Consider the following 15,063-nt stretch of genomic DNA (forward strand, 5'->3'; position numbering starts at 1 on the left):
GCCGATTTGCATAACGACCGATCACTGTCCATTGCATAACAATGGAACCGGTGATCAGGTCCATATGCAAATCACAATGACCATTAATTACAATGGTCATGTGTGTCATTCACACATGATTGGGGTATAGCTACTATTACAGCGTTATAAGATGGTGAGAGATGTACTCTCAGGCCTCCTACCCGGTTCAGAGATGGTCGTTCCCTCTTCACATAGATGGCCTCTTTAACTCCCCGTTCAAACCAGCGTTCCTCCTTGTCAAGGATCTGCACATCTTCATCATTAAATGAGTGGCCGCTGGCTTCCAGGTGGGTGTAAACCGCGGAGTCATGGCCAGAAAAGGTCGATCTTCTATGTTGGGCCATCCGTTTAGCCAGTGGCTGTTATGTTTCCCCGATGTACAGTTCACGGCAATCCTCCTGGCACCTAACAGCATACACTACGTTACTCTGTTTGTGTCGAGGAACCCGGTCCTTAGGGTGAACTTATTTCTGGCGTAGCGTGTTCTGGGGTTTGAAAGCAACTGAAACACGGTGTTTGGAGAACATCCGTCTCAATTGTTCCGATACTCCCGCCACATACGGAATCACCACTGGTTTGCACTTAGGCCGCGGTTGTCCTTCTCCTTCCTTTGATCCACTGGAGCTGTGTTTGGGCATTTTTCCCGCTTTTACGAATGCCCAGTTGGGATAACCACATTCACCCAGGGCCTTCTTGACATGAGATTTCTCGCTATCCTTGCGCCGTAGTGTCTGTGGGGATGCTGTTCGCCCGGTGGTGCAGCGTCCTGATTACTCCTAGTTTGTACTCCAATGGATGATGGGAGTCAAACCTTAAGTACTGGTCCATGAGTGTTGGTCTGCGGTACACATTTACTTTCAAATGTCCCCCATCTTGAATAGCAATTTCACAGTTTAAACAGTTGTTGCTTGCATCCTCCCTTGTGAACTTGATGTGTTTGTCCACTGAGTTGCTGTGGTCCGTAAAATGTGGTACTTCCTTGGATTTTATTTTAACCCAGGTGTCGTCCACATGTCTGAACCAATGACTCAGTAGTGTCCCATATAATGCGGTACACATGATTTAATATTTCTTTGGATATTGTAGTTGGGCATGCAGTGAATTACACCTGCTGACGACAGAGTGGATCTGTATGTATATAAATTAACATGTATGTTCACGTAGAAAACTCTCAGTGATCAGCACTTTAAGCAAAAGGCATGGATGTGGACCAGAGTGAGGTTTATAAATATTTTGCCAGCTTTTAGACACTAATTCCAGACCACTCAGCTGGAAATTTGGCAAAACGAAGAGGCAAAAATCTCCTGTTTTAATTAGAAGCGGCCAAATTATTATTTTTTTTTTTAACTAAGTTAACCAAGTTAAAAACGAATTAACTTTTTGTTATATGCTTATTATTTATATTGTTTAATGGAAGATGTGTATCTTCTATTAAACAATATAAATAATCTATATATCCGTATTATATATATATATATATATATATATATATATATATATATATATATATATATATATATATATATACTGTATATATATATATATATATACAAATAAATGTATATACATATGTATAAAAATGTTTTAGCATGGCAGAATATGCACCTGCAGCATGCATTAGCATGTCTACCATACTTTTCTTTCCCAGGCTGGGAACGCTGTGACTCCTTCAGCATAAGACACCGGGGTCACTTTGCTGGAGCGTGGCTTCCCTTTCGCAGCCAGAGAGCTGTGTTTGTTTACATGCAGTGAAGGCAGCAGATGGGACCATAGCATCCATATTCATTAGCCTTGGTGCTGGCACCTTGACCCTGATGACAGCTCCCAACACTTGCTCTCTTCACAGGCTCAATAGAGAAAACCTCTGCTAACAGAGACCCCCTAGAGCATGCTTATTATCCCGAGGGCTGGGAAAAAACTCCCCCCCCCCCAACAATCTTCCCACCGAACTAACTTGGAATCTGCATTCTGATCACCACATTCTCAAGCAAGTCCTTTTAAAATGGAACATCTGCCCCACTTATGGGTTTTGCTTTAAAGTCATTTGATGAATGAAGAAGTGCAGACATAATGTTGTGGTAGAGCAGGTTGAAGCAAAATCAGAGTTAAGACCAAGTTGTTTAATCAGGAAAATAAAGTGAAGGATGAAGGGAGAGGAATCGCTGTCTCACGAGGGAATTATTAATGAGTATCGGAATGAGCCTGGCAGGCTGGTCTACAGTGAAGCCTAGACAAGATCTGGTAGTTAAACAATATTTATTGCTGCCTTTTCAGGGTGTGCAGCACAAGCATTTTTAATTACCCATTAAAGCACAATTAAAATGACACAATTACTGTCATACTATAAATATGTGTGTATATGTGTGTATATACACCGATCAGCCATAACATTAAAATCACCTCCTTGTTTCTACACACACTGTCCATTTCATCAGCTCCACTTACCATATAGAAGCACTTTGTTGTTCCACAATTACTGACTGTAGTCCATCTATTTCTCTACATACTTTTTTAGCCTGCTTTCAACCTGTTCTTCAATGGTCAGGACTTGCCCAGGACCACCACAGAGCAGGTATTATTTAGGTGGTGGATCATTCTCAGCACTGCAGTAACAATGACATGGTGGTGTGTTAGTGTGTGTTGTGCTGGTATGAGTGGATCAGACACAGCAGCGCTGCTGGAGTTTTTATATACCGTGTCCATTCACTGTCCACTCTATTAGACACTCCTACCTAGTTGGTCCACCTTGTAGATGTAAAGTCAGAGACGATCGCTCATCTATTGCTGCTGTTTGAGTTGGTCATCTTCTAGACCTTCATTAGTGGTCACAGGACGCTGCCCACAGGGTGCTGTTGGCTGGATATTTTTGGTTGGTGGACTATTCTCAGTCCAGCAGTGACAGTGAGGTGTTTGGATAAGACACAGCAGCGCTGCTGGAGTTTTTACTCATACCAGCACAACACACACTAACTAACACACCACCACCATGTCAGTGTCACTGCAATGCTGAGAATGAGCCACTAAGCTGATGTATTTGCACATTTACAAAAATCTTAAACTTTTTGCACAGCACAATAAACTCCCAACTGTCAGTGTACCAAAAACACTATATCCAAAAGTATGCGAACACCCTGCCTAATTTCCAGGTTAAGTTGTTTTATTTATTGAATTTCCTGTTTTAGCATTATTGTACCTATGTGAACAAAATTAGGTTCATAAACTTTGATGAGTTGAATGAGTTGATGTGGAGAAACTTCAGAGACTTGCACAGAGATTTGACCACAACCTCCCCAAAAAACCTTTGTAATGAATGTAACATGTCACTTAACATTGTCTGAACTTACAAATCCTCTGCTGACTAATAAAAACACTAATTAAATTCCCACAGATATTTTATCTTACCAAAAGAGTGAAGGCTGTTATAGATACAAAAAAGAAATGTCCATTGGGTTGGAATCTCCACTATAAGACCCGTTGTTTAGAATGTAATGTCCAATGCACAGGTGTCCACATACTTTTGGCCATACAGAGTATATTAGAATTTATTCACAGATCTAAACTGGTATGTATAGGATTTTTATGTATGACTTTTATTCCACTGCCTTCAGTGATTATGTACAAATCAGACCTACATGGTACTTCAATCAGCACAATGTGTAGCTCCTGTTTTCCACATGTGGAAATTGCCATAATAAAAAAAAACATTCCCACCTGGAAGGCAGCATGTTAACACCAGAGCGGTGTTTCACCACAGGCGGTAAATTTTAAATTGTGCCTTTATTTCAGCCATGGCCATAAAACCTAGCCTTCCACAGAGATTCTCTCTAAATGCTACAAAGCTTTCTGAGATAAATTCAGTAAAATAGTAGCGTGTTTTTTAGAACTATATGCAGTGTTAAGCTATGTGTGCAGGAACTCTGCAATACTAAACAAGAGTCCAGACAGGTAAAATATCACTGACTGTTACTTTACCAAACAAAACGCTTATAACTGACTTCACAAGAATAAGACGAGGATAAGTAGTAGCAGGAAAATATAAATATTATTTAGGTCACCAATTTTGTGATATTTTTAGGCCACTTCACTTCAGCTCTTATCAGAACACAATAATTTAAAGTCTTCAAATAATGGTGTCATACTGTAAAAAATCCCATAACATACAGCACACTTTAAACCAAGAGGGTCTTCATGATCAAAGGCCAAGAACGATCCCAGTGAATGATAATCAGAACATCCACGAACATTGACATATTGTACAGCAGGCAAAAGAAATGAAGCTCAGAAGCAAAATAACACACCAACCTATAGTCGAATGTAATTGTGGATTCATTATATTGTAAAGCTGCTTTGCTGCCTCAGGAACTGACGGTCTCAGCCAAATTAAAGAAATAATTCAATTTGAAGAGTAAATGATGAATGGGGTATGGGATCTCCAGCATGATAAAGACTCAAAGCCCACAGCAAAAGCACAACAGAACGGGTAAAAAGGAACAATAAGTATGGGTCCTAAACCCATTAAAAATCTTTGGTGAGAGATAAAATCTGGCATAGGAAAGAGACACCAGGAGCTTATACAGTTTGCCATGGGGGAGTGGGGAAAGCTATAAGCAGAGACAGGTGCAAGAAGCTTTTAGATGGTTACCAAAAACATTTACAGGCTGTCATTGTTGCTTAAGGGCTTGCAACAAAGTATTAGAAAAAAAGTGATTGTACTTCTGAATGCATTTCTGCTAGTTAAAAATGTTAATGATTTAATAACTAATTGTTACATTTTGCACAATTCAGACACCAATTACTATTTGCACATTTTATTATTATACATTTTTTAGTATTTCTATATAATGGTATATATTTTTTCATTATGTAATCATTATGAATTTACATTTTTAATAAAGCCAAATTATAGTCAATGTGGACAGTGACTCTTAAAGGGTAAAGATGGACAGGGTAAAGCATTCAGTGAATTACATCTCCAAGAAGTCCTCAATTCGAAACTTGGCATCGCCACCGGTCGGCTGGGCGCCATCTAGCTGCATAATTGGCAGTGCCTGCAGGAAGGGATGACCGGACTATGTGGGCAGGGGTCTTCAAAAGCTGTGTAAGGGCCCTGATTGGCAGACTGAAGCGCCTGTACAGAGTGCATGGGTGGAAAAGGGGTCCGTTAAGGGCTGTGCTCAGGTCGGAAAAGGCGTGAGCAGAAATATACCCTCCTCAACTGTAAAATATCCCCAACAGTGAAAGGAGAAATGGGAGAAAAACACATAAAATATAATCAAAAAATGAAGTTGTATCATAAAAAAAAAAAAAAAAAAAAAAAAAAACGGTCTGGTTTGGTTGAATTTCTCCTGGTAGTCACGCTATAGATATTCCCTAAAAGCTTTTCACTACACCAAAATGTTTACTGCTCATGAATAAACCTTCTCATTATGATAAGTACCATCTATGCTTTTAAGATTAAAGGAACAAAGACTCTTGGACACTAGTCTTTTATGACATTGTTTTTTGTCTTAATAATTTACTGACAGTATACATTACTCATCCAGTGCACAACTACAAAAAACAATGTACAGCATTGGCACTGTTATTAACTATTTGCTTAGCAAATGAACTATGTGTTCAGCTTTTTCAAATTAACAATGAACAGCTGCTTTGTTCAACGCTTGGCTGGAGCGGTGCAGTGAAACGTCATCAAAGTGCGTATATGAGATGAAGCGTCCACATTAGGGCTGTCACTAACGACTATTTTTCTATCGATTAATCTATAGACTCTTATCGATTAGTTGATTATTCTAACGATTAATTTTCCTCCAAAAAAATTAATACAGAATCTCATTTAAGCTTCTTTCATTTTTACAACAAACTGTATGGCATAATAATAAGGCACAAAACTAAATGTAAACAGGGTTTATGTCCATATTATCAAATTCTCAAGTGTTCCATATTAAACAAAGTGCAACATAGCATTCCGTACACAAAGCAACATGCTTAAACTTCTAGCAGAAATAAAATACTTAGAGGTGGGCATGTCTCATTAAGTACAACGTACAGTAATGACAGAATGAGCCCAGATTCTAACCTACACATTCACTCAAAACTTACTTCAAATTCTAAGCAATGTAAACACAGTGGTAAGTGTTTCACATGAGAAGCTTTTTGCACTTTGAGCGCCGCGACAACAACAAAAATCGCAAACCCAACGCAGCAAAGTGCGCGGCGGTCTAACTGAACTCGCTAAGGAATACGGTGTTCCAAGATCTCCACGATTAGGAAGCTTAATGAAACAATATACAGTGGGGCCAAAAAGTATTTAGTCAGTCACTGATTGTGCAGGTTCTCCTACTTAGAAAGATGAGAGAGGTCTGTAATTTTCATCATAGGTACACTTCAACTATGAGAGACAAAATGAGGAAAAAAATCCAGGAAATCACATTGTAGGATTTTTAAAGAATTTATTTGTAAGTTATGGTGGAAAATAAGTATTTGGTCAATAACAAAAGTTCAATTTAATACATTGTAACATAACCTTTGTTGGCAATGACATAGGTCAAACGTTTCCTGTAAGTCTTTACCAGGTTTGCACACACTGTAGCTGGTATTTTGGCTCATTCCTCCATGCAGATCTCCTCTAGAGCAGTGATGTTTTGGGGCTGTCGCTGGGCAACACGGACTCCACAAATTTTCTATGGGATTGAGGTCTGGAGACTGGCTAGGCCACTCCAGGACCTTGAGCCACTCCTTCGTTGCCCGAGCGGTGTGTTTGGGATCATTGTCATGCTGGAAGACCCAGCCACGCTCCATCTTCAATGCTCTCACTGATGGAAGGAGGTTTTGGCTTAAAATCTCACGATACATGGCCCCGTTCATTCTTCCCTTAACACGGATCACTCGTCCTGTCCTCTTTGCAGAAAAACAGCCCCAAAGCATGATGTTTCCACCCCCATGCTTCACAGTAGGTATGGTGTTCTTAGGTTTTTCTTCTTCCTCCAAACACGACGAGTTGAGTTTTTACCAAAAAGTTCCATTTTGGTTTCATCTGACCACATTGATATTCTCCCAATCCTCTTCTGGATCATCCATATGCTCTCTGGCAAACTTCAGACGGGCCTGGACATGTACTGGCTTAAGCAGGGGGACACGCCTGGCACTGCAGGATTTGAGTCCCTCTCGGCGTAGTGTGTTACTGATGGTAGCCTTTGTTGCTTTGGTCCCAGCTCTCTGCAGGTCATTCATCAGGTCCCTCCATGTAGTTCTGGGATTTTTGCTCATCATTCTCATGATCATTTTGACCCCACGGGATGAGATCTTGACCCCAAGGGAGATTATCAATGGTCTTGTATGTCTTCCATTTTCTTACAATTGCTCCCACAGTTGATTTATTCACACCAACCTGCTTGCCTATTGTAGATTCACTCTTCCCAGCCTGGTGCAGGTCTACAATTTTCTTCCTGGTGTCCTTCGACAGCTCTTTGGTCTTGGCCATGGTTGGTTTGCCGCGTCTCATGCGCCCTAACTGAACTCACTAAGAAATACGTTATTCCAAGATCTCTGTGATTAAGAAGCACAATGAAACAATATAGACGTGCAACATCCCACTAGTGCTGCTGTAGTACCATCAAAGCTTTGCACAGTGTACAAACTAACTTTTTGTTCTGTGCTAGTTTTAAGTATTCCCAAACTTTTGATGATTTGGGTCTTGGAAAACTTGTAGTTTTTTTTTTTTTAAAGCTCTCTATAATCGGCCTCTGACTCTGCTGCAGACGGCATTTTTAAGACTGCGCTTAATGCCGCCAACCAGTGACCGGACCAAATACGACTTAGGTCATGCAAGTAGTGCAAAGGGAAATCATATGAACGGTTATATGAATGCAAACATTGTAGAAATGAAAAAGGATCATTTATAAACATAGTTTTAACAATTATGCATCGACTTAAGATAATGCAGACGTCATCGACTAGGTCGACCAATCGCGGCAGCCCTAGTCCACCTGTATCTGTGTTTAGCTGGATTTTTATCCCGTTTCACTTTTAAACTTGTGTTATAGCTCAGGGTGCTGAGAAATGGTAAGAATCAGCTTTTCCGAGACAGTCTTTTTATTGTTAAAAAAAAAAAGCTTGATGTGACTACTATTGTACTAAAAGAACGACATAAGAACACTAAACCTTTCTGAATTATTACTGCTCATAAGTTCTCTCCACTAATGAAATTCCTCGCTTGTTGTTTTAGTACTATAAGTCATGTTAAAGCTTTGTGCACCATCACACTTCATAGAAAAAAACAGCACAACCTGAGCAAAAGCAATTTTGTCACTTCTCATGTGAATTAATGAACTTGCTTAGGAATACAGTATTCCAAGGTTAAGCATCTCCACAGTTAGGGAAACAGATAAAGTGCAGGTTTTATTGTATTGTTATACACTGAAAATAACACAAATATAATATGAAAACACTAAAATACAATTGAAAAACAGTTAAAATTAATATAAGTGTCTAAAACAACCCCATTCTTTTAAATTAGCTTAAAATATATGCAGTTCATATTTTTTTAAAAATAAACACAAAAATATTTACATGCATCCTTTTAAAGGCAGGATCCTATTGAATTCAAACAACAGGTCACATGTCTAAAACTAAAAATGACCCTTTTGTTTTCCTATTTCAAACTAAATAAAACACTTTAACATATTGTAACTCATAGCCTGACCTATACATACTATCTATAATGCAAATCTGATATTTGTTTTGATGAAAATAAGCCAAGTACTTTTATTTTTAAAGTACTTGGCTTATTTTCATCAAAACAACTTTTACCAACAGAACATATGGGTTCATATCAGATACATTTATTAAAGTTGACCACTGAACGTATTTTATACAAAGATGCTTTTTAAAAACTAAAATGCAACAATCCTGTTAATAATCATCATCACTAAATAAACCAATAATCAAAAGGTGCTAATAGAATTCATGTGCAGTAGTTTGACTTCCATGAGCATAAAGCATCAGTGGACCTTGAGACAGAAAATGAGCCGATTTGGCCTGTCGTGTTAAATTAGGCTTGGTGGATGCGATGAGTCAGGGATCAGACGCCACCTAGAATTCTCTGACGATACGCTCAGGACCATGATGACACTCCATCAAGTGAGGAGGTAAAAACAATTAACAAGAGTGACACAAATTAGATTAAATTAACTGCATATCAATATGGTTAACCTAGAAATAAAGGCACTTATATTATAGAGTGTTAAATATGTGAACACCATTGTTATTAGTGGGTTTGCAAACTTAATTTACACGTATACAGTTAAGCATATAGAAGTGTCTATTTCAGTAGATATTATTATTTATTAATTGTTTATTAGGATTTTAACATCATGTTTACACCGTTTGGTTACATTCATGACAGAAACGGTAGTTACACAAGGTTCATCAGTTCAAGTGTAATGTCAAACACAGTCCTGGACAATTTTGTATCACCAATTTACCTCACTTGCATGTCTTTGGACTGTGGGTGGAAACCGGAGCTCCCGGAGGAAACCCACACAGACATGGGGGGAGAACATGCAAACTCCACACAGAAAGGACCTGGACCACTCCACCTGGAAATCGAAACCAGGACCTTCTTGCTGTGAGGCGACAGTGCTACCCACAGAGCCGTGCTGCCCCATTTCAGTACAAAAACCTTGAGATTAGAATTTAGAATCATTTTTACCATTGTACCAATATTAAATACTGAGTCTCAAATTGACTTTTCGTTTTTTGTGCTAGTTTATGCAAATAGCATTACCACTATTACTGATCAAGTAGGTTTTTGTTTGACTTCATTGACTTCAAAACACTTGTACCAATTTAATTGTTTTTTTAGTGGAGTACAAAGGTGTCAAATGATGGATGTTAAATACAGGTGTTTGTACTACCCGTCTCAGGAAGCACCTGCATGATTGTGAAGCAGCTCACAAAGCTGTCTTAATTTGTTTAATCAGCTCCACTTACCATATAGACACACTTTGTAGTTCTACAATTACTGACTGTAGTCCATTTGTTTCTCTTCATACTTCTATACCTTGCTTTCACCCTGTTCTTCAATGGCCAGGACCCCCACAGGACCACCACAGAGTGTAGGTATTATTTAGGTGGTGAATAATTCTCAGCATTGCAGTGACACTGACATGGTGCTGGTGTGTTAGTGTGTGTTGTGCTGGTATGAGTGGATGAGTTTTTAAACACCTCACTGTCACTGCTAGACTGAGAATAGTCCACCAACCCAAAATATCCAGCCAACAGCACCCCGTGAGCAGCATCCTGTGACCACTGATGAAGGTCTAGAAGATGACCAATTCAAACAGCAGCAATAAATGAGCGATCATCACTGACATCTACAAGGTGGACCAACTAGGTAGGAGTCTCTAATAGAGTGGACAGTGAGTGGACACGGTATTTAAAAACTCCAGCAGCGCTGCTGTGTCTGATCCACTCATAATAAAACAACACACACTAACACACCACCACCATGTCAGTGTCACTGCAGTGCTGAGAATGATCCAGCACCCAGATAATACCTACTATGTAGTGGTCCTGGGAGAGTCCTGACCATTGAAGGATAGCATGAAAAGAGGCTAACAAAGCATGCAGAGAAACAGATGGATTACAGTCAGTAATTGTAGAACTACAAAGTGCTTCTCTATGGTAAGTGGAGCTGATAAAATGGACAGTGAGCGTAGAAACAAGGAGGTGGTATTGTTATGGCTGATCAGTGTAGATATCAATTTGAAGAAGAGAAGCTCAGGTAAGCAGCGGTTATGATTTTATGCTGCTGTGTGGTTGATCTGGGTCGCGGTGCTGCTGTTTACTGTTTGCTTTCATTTTGATAACAATGATAATAAAGCATTATCAAATATTGAACTTTTTTGGGATTTTATGATGTGGCCTGCCATTGTACTTTGTTAAGTTTACATTATGTCGTATCGTATTGTTATATCGCTACTTCTCAAAAGCATATAGAGATATAAGTTTCTTAGTCATATCGCCCAGCCCTACTCTTATTGTTGGGAAAGATACATACTCTCATTGTTGATACATGCCAGCTAAGGGCAGCAACATTAAGTCCTGGGAACTTGAGCTCAAATCTTACCTGACATGGCATTAAGAATTAAACAAACAAACCAACCTCTAGTCCATAGGTCCATATCTTTCTAATGGTTTATGTGTATTTCCTTAGGGTCGTCTTGTTTTCTTTCATCTCCCTTCATCTCCCGAAAGCATACAGGAGGATTGGCTAAATGTTTGGCTCTAAATTCCCCTGAGGTATGAGTTTGTGGTGTACAGTGAATTGTTGCCATGTCTGTTGATGCCAGATCCAGGCTTTGTTCCTGCCTTACAATGAGGGTAAACAGTAAACACTTTTCTGGAAATGTTGTTTATAAATATGAATCAATCAAATGCTGTCATTTTTCAAGGTGTGCATTTACAAAGTGACAGCATGTAAGTGAAAATCTGGCTTTTAATAATGAACATTACTGGGAGTCTTCCTCAACCAAAAAGCTGGATGAGTGATACTAGATGCAGTTGTGCAGATAGAGGTGACCCCTCATCACTGTCAGGTCCGTTACTGATGAAAATGAGCTTTGATAGTAAAGAACAGAAACTTCTGCAGAGGAGCGCCCAGGTGGCGCAGCGATATATTCCACTAGCACACCAGCGCAGAGATTCTGAACTCCTCAGTTTAAAACTCGGCGTTGCCACCGGTCAGCTGGGTGCCATTTAGCGGGCATAATTGGCAGTGCCTGCAACTGACACACTTCTGCTAGGGTGGAATGACTGGACTATGTGGGTGGGGTCTTCAAACGCTGTGTAAGGACCCTGATTAGCAGATAGAGAGGCACCTGTGCAAAGTGCATAGGTGAAGAAGGGTTCCGCTAAGGGCTGCGTGCAAATCGGAGGAGGCGTGAGCAGCAATATGCCCACCTCGACTGCAATCTGGGATCCCCAGTCGCGGAAGACAAATTGACTACGCTTGCCATTTTTTCTGCCAATTTAGTGTAAAGATTTAAATGAATTTGACGAGGGCCAAACTGTGATGGCTAGACGACTGGGTCAGAGCATCTCCAAAACTGCAGCTCTTGTGGGGTGTTCCCGGTCTGCAGTGGTCAGTATCTATCAAAAGTGGTCCAAGGAAGGAACAGTGGTAAACTGGTGACAGAATCATGGGTGGCCAAGGCTCATTGATGGACGTGGGGAGCAAAGGCTGGCCCGTGTGGTCCGATCCAACAGACGAGCTACTGGAGCTCAAATTGCTGAAGAAGTTCATGCTGGTTCTGATAGAAAGGTGTCAGAATACACAGTGCATCACAGTTTGTTGAGTATGGGGCAGCAAAAGCAGGACCAACACACTATTAGGAAGGTGGTCATAATGTTATGCTTAATCAGTGAATTTGTAATAAATATCTACATTTTTTCCAGACAATATATGATTTTTATGTCGGACATCCCAGGTTTGTTTGTTTGTTTATTAGGATTTGAACGTCATGTTTTACACTTTGGTTACATTAGGCATCCCAGGTAAATCATGGTTTTTGTGACTGCTGTTATGACGATATAAAAATAGCAGAATTGGATTTTGTCTGCATGAAGTCCCCATGGTAATATATTTCAGAAATAGGGAGAATATCACAAGCTTCCCCTTGGAGCATTTCACCTCATATAGCAATCATTATGAAGACTTATCTAAAACAGAGCCCAGCCATTCCTAACATCTTAAAAAGGTGTTTGAGCCTTTTGAAATTGAAATATGGAATCTTTATTATGCAAGTGAACACATTCTACACTTCAGAACAGAGAGTGAGTCCAATCTTGATGATTTTAGGTTAACCTCTAGTCATTCAAAATTCTAACATTTAAAACTAAATATAGGGGTGGGGTATTAAACCGGAAAGGGACTCCTCGTAACTGATGCACTACGACCTCTGCTGGCTGATTGATGGCGCCTGCACACAGGCGGGGAAAAGAGTGCGGATCAGGGTGTGTCTCTCCGTACACAAGGCTGATTCACACATATGCACTCACCTAGTGTGGGTGACAAAATGCATACGGCTGCTGGCCACGTGTCAGAGGGGGCGTGTGTTAGCTTTGTTCTCCTCAAATCAGAGCGGGGGTCGGCATTAGTGGAGAGGAAGCGTGAAGCAATCGGGCAATTGGATGCACTAAAAAGTCAGGAGTAAAAGGGAAGAAAATGCATAAATACAAAAAATAGACTTTAAAATTAACTATATGTACTGTCGGCATTGTATAGTGATACCAGTTAAATAAAATAAAACCTGCTCTTTATCTTTACTTCTTTACAGTTTTCTTATGCTTCTTAACTGTGTAGATGCTTGATCTTGAATACCTTATTCCTCAGAGTTCAGTAAGGGCACATTCACATAATAAGTGACAAAATAGCTTTTGCTCTGGCTGTGCTGTTATTTTCTATGGAGTGTGGCGGTGCACAAAACTTAACGTGACATTGTATTAAAACAATGAGCGAGCGAGTTTTATTAGTCGAGAGAACTTATGAGCAGTAATAATTAGGAGAGGTTTAGTGGTCCTGTGTCGTTCTTTTAATACATTAATTCACTTTTTTTTTTTAATGATAAGCGTTTTAGACTTTCGGAAAAGCTAATTCTCACAATTTCTTAGCACCTTGAGCATTAACACAAGTTTAAAAGTGAAACAGGATGAAAATCCAGCTGAACACAGAGTGAATTTGATGGTTATTTCACACAAATGCAGATTCGTCTCATATTCACACTTTGATTACTTTTTCTACCGTATACTGCTCAAGCCGAGCGCTGAACAAAACGGCAGTCACACATGCTTAGAGTTTAAGGGAAACGTCGAGTTTAAGGGTACGAATTTCTCAATGCAGGGTGTCAAAGACATAAACATAACAGTTTATATTACTATCTGAAAATATTTGGTGTGCCAATTATGTAAAAATAAGTAAAACTGCAAAGGCAAATAATAGTTCACAACGCTTGATATTTTCCACTTATCCCAAATGGTGCATGAGAGATGCTAGTCACTCAGCTGCCCTGTCAGCAGTGAGAGATATTACCCACTGAATTATTCACCACATTCTTCGGCCCATGTAATTTGCTTGAGTTTTAGTAGAATCATAGTCACTGGAGATCTAGCATTACAAGTGCTCTGTATTCCACTCCTGGGACTTAGTCAAGAAAACATTATAAATTTGTACCTACAGAATGCACAGTTACAGCACTGCTGGGAAACGGCACTGTGAAATAATGGACAAGAGAGCTCATGCAAATTACATGTTTTAACAGAGCAGTAGTTCAGTAATTGTCCGCTAGTCGGAACACGTCTCTCTGTTTACATAAGTAATAGGCTTTAATTTGTCGGGAGGCTCGCTTTGTTCTCGCCTTTTTCTCTGTTTTATGCTTAATTTTAGTGACGCACCAGCACTGCTCCAGTAGCCACCAGCGGTGCTTCAGACTTAGAGTATCTATTATTCTGTGTATGAAGCACTGCTGTTGGCAACTGGAGCAGTGCTGGTGCATAACTAAGCACTAGAACTTGCACAAATTTGAGGTGTTGACTTGGCCTCAAAATTCCCCAGATCTCAATCCAATCGAGCATCTGTGGGATGTGGTGGACAAACAAGTCCAATCCATGGAGGCCCCACCTCACAACTTTAGGAATTAAAGGATCTGCTGCTAACATCTTGGTGCCAGATACCACAGAACTCCTTCAGGGGTCTAGCGGAGTCCATTCCTTGACAGGTCAGGGCTGTTTTGGCAGCACAAGGGGGACCAACACAATATTAGGAAGGTGGTCATAATGTTATGCCTTATCGATGTATGTGTACCTGTCAACGATTTATTTCTGATACTTTTCTGGCACATTTCTGCTTAGTGGCTCAAATATAAATGAATGTTTCATAGTTGGTTCAGTGGTCAGTCACCTGTATGATTATGGTGAAGAGAGGCATAGAGTTTCAGAAAATATCAGATGACAAAAACATATTGAGTATTGAGGTTTGACGTGTAG

Source organism: Trichomycterus rosablanca, chromosome 6, assembly GCF_030014385.1.
Source record: "Trichomycterus rosablanca isolate fTriRos1 chromosome 6, fTriRos1.hap1, whole genome shotgun sequence".
NCBI classification, from domain to species: Eukaryota; Metazoa; Chordata; class Actinopteri; order Siluriformes; family Trichomycteridae; genus Trichomycterus; species Trichomycterus rosablanca.